This window comes from Dysidea avara, chromosome 15 (genome assembly GCF_963678975.1).
Source record: "Dysidea avara chromosome 15, odDysAvar1.4, whole genome shotgun sequence".
NCBI classification, from domain to species: Eukaryota; Metazoa; Porifera; class Demospongiae; order Dictyoceratida; family Dysideidae; genus Dysidea; species Dysidea avara.
In genome coordinates this window covers 7,883,524-7,893,219 of record NC_089286.1, presented here as the reverse complement: position 1 = coordinate 7,893,219, position 9,696 = coordinate 7,883,524, and the positions used below count along the sequence as shown (strand labels likewise).

The window sequence follows — 9,696 nt, the reverse complement described above, 5'->3', positions numbered from 1 at the left end:
CAATCTGTTTACTTCTTCATTCATGCAAAATTGTTGCTATACTGAAATGTGTATATATTCATATATACCACACTGATGCTTTCAACATATTCAAGTACCCTACTAAATCCATTGATTGTGCATAATGCATATATTGATGGAGTTTCCATAACTGATGATACATCGTCAAATACCAATGAAAATAATAGCTATAGGATTTGTCATGATCAGTGTTTTTTGGTGAAGAGTGTTAAACTCGACTGTATGTTCAGCAGAACATAATTGGCCAATTGTATTGTCTGCAGTAGTGAGTAGTACTCTGTAGTCTATATAAACTGCATTGTGTAGTTACGTAGTTTCTAAGCATGCCGTATAGTGGCTACTTTAAGTTTACAGACATAAAAATATATTTCTTGTTATGTTCTAAACAAGTGGCTTATGTCTATGGCATACTCAACTTTTTTTAATTCTATGCATGTAAGTACAAGCTACCATGTGTACATGCTACAGTCAATATAAGGTTAAGAGGTATAACATTGTTCAAGACAATACAATATTCAAGTGTATACAGTAGTAAGTTCATATCACAATTATTTACTATTGTTACAGAATATTTCAATTCTGTAATGTTGTATAGAAGTGTCAAGTGTCAACACTATTTCATTACCTAGATCAGCTGTTGAAATCATCAGACATAGTTGGTGACTAAAGAATTCACACAACCGAGCAGTAGTAGATCTAGAAGGGGTTTATGAAATCAAGTATAGGGTATAAATATATAGTGAAGCATCTGAGGACAATTTTACAATCATTAATCTGTACATCTGCCTGGCATTCTCCTTTACCAATAAGGAAGTCTGGTCATATTGCTGATGGCGACTGCATGTGGCTGGTATAAGACTGCAAACTGTTACTAACTGGTACTGGAACAAGGTCCAGGGGATGGTGGAATGTTCAACTCACTAATGCTCACATTCACCGTAAATTTGTGGTTACAATTGGTAAATGTTCTTCAAGTAGTCATTGTCATTTCCACTGACCTTTATGCCATTCCTCTCTAGAAGGCCAAATCCAATTTATTTAGAAAACATGTTCAATTTGGTTTTGGAGGAATTCCCTTTATATAAACTACAGGGTGTGTCAGTTTTGATTGTGGTATTGGGTGTGTACTCAAAAGTTAATGATACAAGAAATTAACTTTGTACGGCATTCTTGTGGATTGCCTTCAAATAATATAGTATATACTGTATTCTAGTACAATGGTGCACAAGTTAGTCTTAAAATACTTACAATTGTTATTGGACAGTTGGCGCTTAGTAGCAGTGTTAACTGTTGTGACTGGTAAGGTTGACAAAGGCTATGGATTTGTTGACATGTACATGTAATAATAAAACGTGTACACTGTATTGTCTCAATGCAGAAACCTATAGAGAGTTACATTTGTATTTAAGCTATGCAACACTTTATGGCATGGGTAGATGAAGAGGTTTTTAGTTTTAAACTATGTACAGTTTACAACTACATGCTGTATATAATGCATGCAGTATGGCAGCCCACACAGTTTGACTACTAGACAGATGCAAAAAGCATTGTGATGCAAGCCTGATCTAGCAAGTCACACATGCACATAATTATGGTAGCTATACCATATAAGAATGAAACTGGTATAACCTGGAATTTCCCATTACTGGCATTCACAGCTAGCTTGTATGTCTGAAATCTAGGGCTACAAAGATAGGGTGACAATATAAGATAACTTTAATTCATTTCAAAGAAGAAGGTGACCTTCACAATTATGTAGTCATCACTTGATATGGTGCTAGACTATTGTATCTACATGTAAGTAAGTACTAAAGTGCCTTGTTTATATAGAGAACAGGAGACTACACATTATTCAAGACATTGATCAAAAGAGCACTGAGTCACTACTGAAAAACTTCCTGCAGAACTTTCTATAATATCCTGCTATGCTTAATGACTCTTGAATTCTATCTCTTAGTGGAAATCTCGAATTATTTCTGCTTTAAATTATTGGCCTGACTGCACCTTGCTCAACAATGTAACCTAAGTGTGTGACATCAGCGTGGCCAACTTCATTCTTCTTAAGAATTGAGTTGGCTGCTGCTAACATGGTAAAGAGTTCATGAAGGCATCAGAGGTGTTCCTTTATATCAAATAGCATGACCTTGTACTGGCATAATCCTCAAGAGGTAAAGACGGGATAACCTACACCATTATCATCACTTATACAACTAAGCTTATCATCACTAAATGTACTGGTAGTAGCCCAACAGTAATGAAATGGTATGCACAGTACATGAGCATCACGCCACCTTCATCATTGAAAACAGCTACCATATACAACAGGAAATTTGAAAATTTGATCAAACCAGACTTCATCGGCTTTGGCACTTAAATGTTGATGAAAATCAAGAAGTCATAGATCTAAAAACGTACTTCTAAAGGTGCTTATGGACATAAAATGTTAAGAATTTAACCAATTCATCAAATTTGACAAGTTTTTCTTTCATCAAATTTCTTGTTGTATAATTTATATTTCAAAAATATCATTGTTCTATTAGGCTTTGGCTTTGTAGTTATTTGTAATAATTCTTCACTTTATTTATGAACTGAAATTGTAAGGCATTAATTAAATGCCTTTTGCTTTCATCTCTAATGTTGAACACTGTTGGATGGTATTACAACCTAAAATTTCCTTCAGATAGCATTTTGAAATGTGAAATATGTGAATTATCATTCCCTCTGAGCCTTACCATTTTCACTTGTTTTACTCTGATACCTTTGTTCTATACTGTCATGTGTTAAGCACTGCCTAAATAGCTATAGTGTGATCATGGCAGGTTAAAAACCCATGCATTATAAAATAAATATAAAAGATTGCATAAATTGTTGTGTATTCTTTGGATCCAGGATGTGGTCATACCAGATTGCAAAACTGAAAGTTGAAAGTGATAGTTGAAAGTAATATCAACGACAAGGGTATTGTGCTACTACTCAAGTGGGTGTGTTAATGGTGATTATGATGTCATTGTGTATAATACCTGTTGTTTACTTGCGTGCATATGTGACTATATCTATATCTCTATGCACAACATTCTAATTCCTTGTATTTAACTAGTGGTGACATGTTCAATTTTCAGGCCTCTGATAGTGTTGTGGTTTTGTTGATATATCAGTGACTAAATGTACATAGGTATAGTGAAAAAAGCTGAAATGCTGAATTCTTATTTTAGCAGTGTATTCACATCTGAAAATTTGCAGACACTGCCAGAAATAGGTGATTTGGTAGGTTTTAAATTGCTCAGTTTGTTGTATATACACAATGTCCTGTGTAACATCTATACTACTCAAAGTTGGTCATAATAGTTATCATCTTACCTGGACCAGATGGTTTCCATCCTAGGGTTCTTAAAGAAGCTGCAGGTCAATTATGTTCCCCATTCACTGTTTAATTTTAACGGTTATTAGATGCGGGCGTTTTACCTGAAAGTTTGAAAGCAGCTATAGTGATCCTATTTTTAAAAAAAGGAGAGAATCTGATCCAGGAAATTACTATCCGATAAGTTTAACATTTGTAGTATGTAAGGCTTTCAAGTCAATTGTAAGAGAAGAAATCATTAAACAAAAGTCAGCCAACAACCTTCTCTCAAATACACAGCATGGCTTTCTACCAATGAGATTGTGTATGATTCAACTACCTGTAGTAATTTTAACAGCAATGGAATCCTGGACAGAGGAAATTTAAAAAGGCAATCCAGTTTATGTTGACTTTAAAAAATCTTTTGACAAAGCACCCCATGAGAGACTTCTTATTAAGTTAAAAGCATATGGGATTACAGGAAAGCTATTAAAATGAATATGATCATTTCTTAAATACTGGAAACAGCAAATTTCAGTAAATGGTATTGAATCTTTAACTAGTCTGATGTAATGTTTGGAGTCCCACAGGGATCAGCTGCAGTTTGTTTTAGGTCTGATTCTTTATCATGTATAATAACAATTTACCCAGTGTTCTATCACACCCTTGTTTAGCTACTTTACACTGATGACACCAAAGTGTACAGTCATGTTAAGAATGATGATGATATTAGAAGACTAACAAGATGTTGATAATCTAGTAAAATGGTCAGAAGTATGGCAGATGCCATTTAACACCTCAAAATGTAAGTTACTGCATTTGGGATATTCTAACCCAAATCATATTTATTCTATGGGTGGCAAATGTATTGAACAAACTATATAGTGAAGAAAAGGATTTGGGTGTTGTAACTGACAATCAACTCAAGTTTCATGGCCACATATCTGCCAAACAAGTAAAGCTAGGGGACTCCTTGGACTCCGGCATAGGAAAGTCATTCATTATTAAACACTCCCCTATATTTGTGTAAGACTTTGTAAGACTAACCCTAGAGCACAGAAATATTATTTGGAGACCATTTTATGGTGATGAGAATCTAATTCAAAGAAAGCAACCAGGCAGGATACGTCTATTGGTCATCTCTCATACGAGGAAGGCTCAGGCGTCTCAACCTAGCTACCATCACTAAAGTATATAGGTGATATGATTACAACATACACTATCATACACATATACGTACATGGCAACTTATGTCTTGATTAATCCTTGTTCTTTACAAGAAGTTGAACAAACACAAGAGGACATCCTTAAAAATCATTTAGGCCTTTTTCCACCAATAGATAACATTTTTATTCCCAACAAATTATAAATGACTGGAATGCACTTCCTTTCAGTGTAGTGGGGGCAGCATCAACCCTTGACAAGCACAACTTAAAGCAAGCTAATTTGACCCTAGTTTGAAGCAATCCTTGACAATTTAAGCACAACAAAGATAACTTATTTTTATACTGAATTGTATATTTAGAAGTACTGTAAAATTTTAGGATCAAGACTTACAGGCTTTTGCCTTTCATATTAATTATTATTAACGTGCATGACTTGTTTTAATGCTACTTGCATACATATGCACTTATGTTAACTATTAAATTTTGTTTAATTTTATCTGTACAGTCCTGTAAAGTAATAATAAATACAACTCAAGTAATTTTGTGTCAATAATCACTTTGGTTTTTGGAACATTTCTTAGACTTGTGGGTATTTGGTTTTGATTGTAGCATTGTCTATGATCACTGCTATGAGGAAAAGGCATTGTCAATGGTTATGTTACAGGTAAAGGCTTTGTCCTTACTGCATTTCTGTGGTGGCTGTTCACTGACTTAAAAAGAACAAAATTATATTCTAATACAGTTAAATTACTATTTTGGTTGTTTGTGGATGATCTGTTCAATGGCTTCTAGTTGGTACTTAGTAGCAGTGTTAGCTGTTGTTGTTGTTGTTACTGCTGTAGCTGGTGAAGTTGACAAACAATATGGCCTTATTCCTACACTACCTGGAGAGTCCTGTAGAGATATTTACCAGAAGAATCCATACTGTCATGGCAAGTCTGGCTACTATGTGATTGTACTTCTAACTTTGTATACTGTGATATGGAGCTGGAGTGTGGTGGAAAGAAAGGATGGATGAGGGTAACTGATATTGATGCTGCTAAAGACTCTTGCCCTCATGGATGGAGAAAGATTACTAGACCTGTTACAGCTTGTAGTGTTCCTAGTGATAACGCTGGATGTTATCCTGCTCAATTCTCAACTGAACAAGTCCCTTACAGTAAGAGTATGTGGAATGATGATAGGTTACCAGAAGGGTAGTACTGTTGCTTTCTACAGTTTTAAGCACCCTACTAAATCCATTGATGGTCCATATGTCGATGGGGTTTCTATAACTTATGGTACACCAAGGAAACACATTTGGTCTTATGCAATAGGCATCAATGAGGTGGGTGGTACTGTCAGTTGTCCATGTGCATGATCCATTGGTACATTGCCACTGCCATTGTTCATGAGAAATACTACTGTGAATCAGGCTCATACAACACTCCCTCAAGTTGGAGCCTGTACTTGACCAGTGACCCTGTGTGGGATGGTAAAGGTTGTCCCAGTGATAACAGTTGCTGTTCAGAACCCAACCTGCCATGGTTTTATCATCAAATACCACTAACCAGTGGCAAGAATCTTGAAGCTAGGATTTGTCGTGATCAGGATTTTGGAGATGAAGGTGTTTTGGTGAAGAGTATTAAACTGTATGTTCAGTAGTTTATATAAAACCAAAGTTGGCTGACTGACACTGTCTGCATTGGTGAGTAGTTGACTCTGTAGTCTATATAAACTGTACTGTGTTAGTTTCTAAGCATGTAGTGGTTACATTTAAGTTTACAGACATAAACTGTATTTCTTTTACCATTCAATACATATAACATAATGTTGTGTCCTAAACAAGTGGCTTATGACTATGGCATACTCAATTTTTTTAATTCTATGCATGTAAGTACAAGCTACCATGTGTACATGCTGCAATCAATAATAAGGCTAAGAGGTATAACATTGTTCAAGATGATGTAATATTCAAGTGTATTCAGTAGTAAGTTCATATCACATAACTATCTACTATTGTTACAAAACATTCAATTCTGTTGCACAGAAGTATCAACGATACTCCATTACCTAGATCAGCTGTTGACGTAGTTGGTGACTAAAGAATTCACACAACCAAACAATATCAGAGCAGTGGTAGATCTAGAAGGGGTTTCTGAAATAAAGCATAGGTGTAAATAATGAAGCATATGACTCTGAGGACATTGAATTTTACAATCATTAATCTGCAAGCACTCTCCTGTAACCACTTCAGGAGTCTGGTCATACTGCTGAAGGTGACTGCATGTGGTTGGTACAAGGCTGCAAGCTGTTACTAACTGGTTCTAGAACAAGGTCCAGGGGATGGTGGAACGTTCAGTTCCTGAATCAACTTCCATATCAATTGCAACAATATTAACAATCAGTGTTGGGAGTAATGCGTTACGTAATATTATTACTTTTGTGGTAGGTCTACCTAAGTTAGGGTCCGCAATCCGAAAAATCATCTTTTACAAATCGATCCCCCTACCATTGTGGGATGTTCATTGTGGTATCCCATTGCTAGATCCACCATGAAACCGGAGGCACGATTGTTGTCTTCACAGAAATATCGATTTTAGTATTTCGTGAGATGCAAAAATTGTTTTTAAAATTTCGTGTTCCACACAAAGAACGGGATAGAACTTGCTGCTTAGCTAGATATTATCTAGAGTTAATGTAGTTAAAAAGTACGCACAGTAATAAGCAAATGATTCACTGGGTTCCCAGCACAGGGTTGCTTTCTCTCAAAAAGCAGAAACCGAAACACAAATTTTCGAATTCAAACTGCCCTACCAGCCAAGACAAGGAAAGCCAACTCTTCCTCATAGTGATGTGATAAGGTTGGATGCATAGTCTGTCTATGCTGTTAGTCTGGAAAGGATCTGAGACTTCTCACCATCTGGGTGAAGAACGTCAAAATTTTCGTGCGTAATTTCAAGGGATTCTCTCAATGGTACCAAAGCGCTTTCCAGTACTTCTGATGCCACACTGGTCACTTAATTTTGTTTAGAATAAATGATGGATCAAAACGTTTGGTAGTAGTAGTAGTAGTTGGTGTTTCTGTGATTTCATATGATGCAATATACCAGCAGCTCACCAGGAGCTCCACCCAGCTCGAATCAAAAATGAAAGATTTTGTACTTTTTTCGGTTTGTTTTTGGATGTTTTGCAGCATAATAGTGATGTAGGGTGATCTAGTGAAGATTTGAAGCTGCTGTGGAGCGTGAGAGGTGAAGTCAAATTTGGACGATTTTGCTGCCTCCCTTGATGCATAGCTTAGAACGAGGCGTGGAAGCCGTGGATGAAATAATAATTGACAACCGCTGCTACCAAACGTTCAGGGACATCTTTTGCCATAGTTTTAGTTTATAATTGATGATTGTTGTGGTTGCAGGAGCGCTGGAAATGGCAAGAAAGCGTGACACAATCCTTTAATGCTGCAGAAAAGTTTGACACTCGTCACCCAGATGGTGAGAAGTCTCAGATCTTTTCCAAACTAACAGCATAGACAGACTATGCACCCAACCGTATCGAAACACTATGAGGAAGAGTTGGCTTCTCTTGCCCTGGGTGGTAGGGTAGTTTGAATTCGAAACTTCGTATCTCTTTGTCTGTTTTTTTCAAAGAAAGCAACCCTGTGCCGGGCACCCAGCAAATCATTTACTTATTTCTGTGTGTAGTTTTCAACTACAACAACTCTGGATACGATTTGGCTGAGTAGCAAGTTTCATACGGTCCTTTGTGTGGAACACGAAATTTTAAAAATAAAGTTTGCATCTTGCGAGATACTGAAAACAATATTTCTGTGAAGACAACAATCGTGCCTAAGGTTTCATGGTGGATCAAGCAATGGGATACTACAATGAACATCCCACAATGGTAGGGGGATTGATTTGTAGAAGTTGATTTTTTGGATTGCGGACCCTACCTAAGTAATATAACGAAATACGCTATAAAAACAGGTAATATAACTCAAATTACTTTACTTACAAATGTAACGCGTTACCTAAGTAATATAGTTACTGTAACGAGTCTAATATTACGTAATATTATTACTACAAGTAACGAAGTTACTAATCTCGTTAGTTACCCACTGTGTAACGCCTAGCCACAACGAAGTATTGAAGCCTACTGAATGAAGCTTATTAACCAGCTTCTTACTTATAACCAAGATTTGCACATTGCCCAACAACGAAATCATGCCACGTGATAAGGTGGTAGTTTCACACGTGACAACTTAAGGCTGTGGACACAAAGTAATATAATATGTAATATTATTATAGTTACTTTATTTTATGGGTAAATAGTTCAGTTGCAAGTAATATGTAATATATAGTTACTTTAAAAAGTAACTTGCCCAACACTGTTAATAATGCTCACTCACATTTACTGTAAATTTGTGGTTAGGGTTAGACAGTTGGCAAATGTTCTTCAAGTAGCCATTGTCACTTCTTGTCATTCCTCTCTAGAAGGCCAAATCCATAGAAAAATGTTCAATTTAGCTTTGGAGGAATTCCCCTTGTATAAACTACTGGGTGTCAGTTTTGATTGTGGTATTGGGTGTGTACTCAAAAGTTAATGATGCAAGAAATTTAATTTGTTTGTACGGCATTCTTGTGGATTGTCTTTAAGTAATTATACTGTATTCTAGTACAATGGTGCACAACTTAAATATTTACAATGGCTATTAGATAGCTGGTACTTAGTAGGGGCGTTAATTGTTGTTGCTGTTGTGACTGGTAAGGTTCACAAAGGCTATGGATTTGTTGACACACAACCTTGTAGAGCTATTCACCCAGACAATACAGTCACTAGTTCTGGATTAAGTTCTATATACTGTGACATGGAACTGGAATTCAATGGTTGGATTAGGCTAACTGACAATAATGTAGATAAATGTCCCTATGTATAGGATTATGGTGCTCGGTCAAAATTAATGTGAAAGCACTTGGGAATGAGTGTGTATGTAACTATGTACATATGTATATCACACTATATAATTTGGGTTGGAATTCAGTAATTCAATTGAATATTTTACGTGCAATAATAAAATGTGCACTGTATTGTCTCGATGCAAAAACCGTTACATATGTATTACAATTTAAGATGAATACACAGTGAGGTGTCAAGTATCTGTACTGTATTCACTGCATGACCACCTAAAACATC

The 9,696-nt window shown here is 36.1% G+C and overlaps 1 long non-coding RNA gene across 2 annotated transcripts; it reads left to right on the top strand.

The window, feature by feature from the left end:
* The first annotated feature begins 2,646 nt into the window (after positions 1–2,646).
* LOC136245572 (uncharacterized) lies at positions 2,647–6,437 on the top strand. Of its 2 annotated transcripts, none has more exons than XR_010695944.1 (4): positions 2,647–3,002; positions 4,033–4,163; positions 4,244–4,556; positions 5,367–6,437. It is a non-coding gene; the product is annotated as an uncharacterized lncRNA (long non-coding RNA). The 2 variants fall into 2 exon arrangements; XR_010695943.1 differs by lacking the exon at positions 2,647–3,002 and adding an exon at positions 3,119–3,971.
* Positions 6,438–9,696: the final 3,259 nt, after the last annotated feature.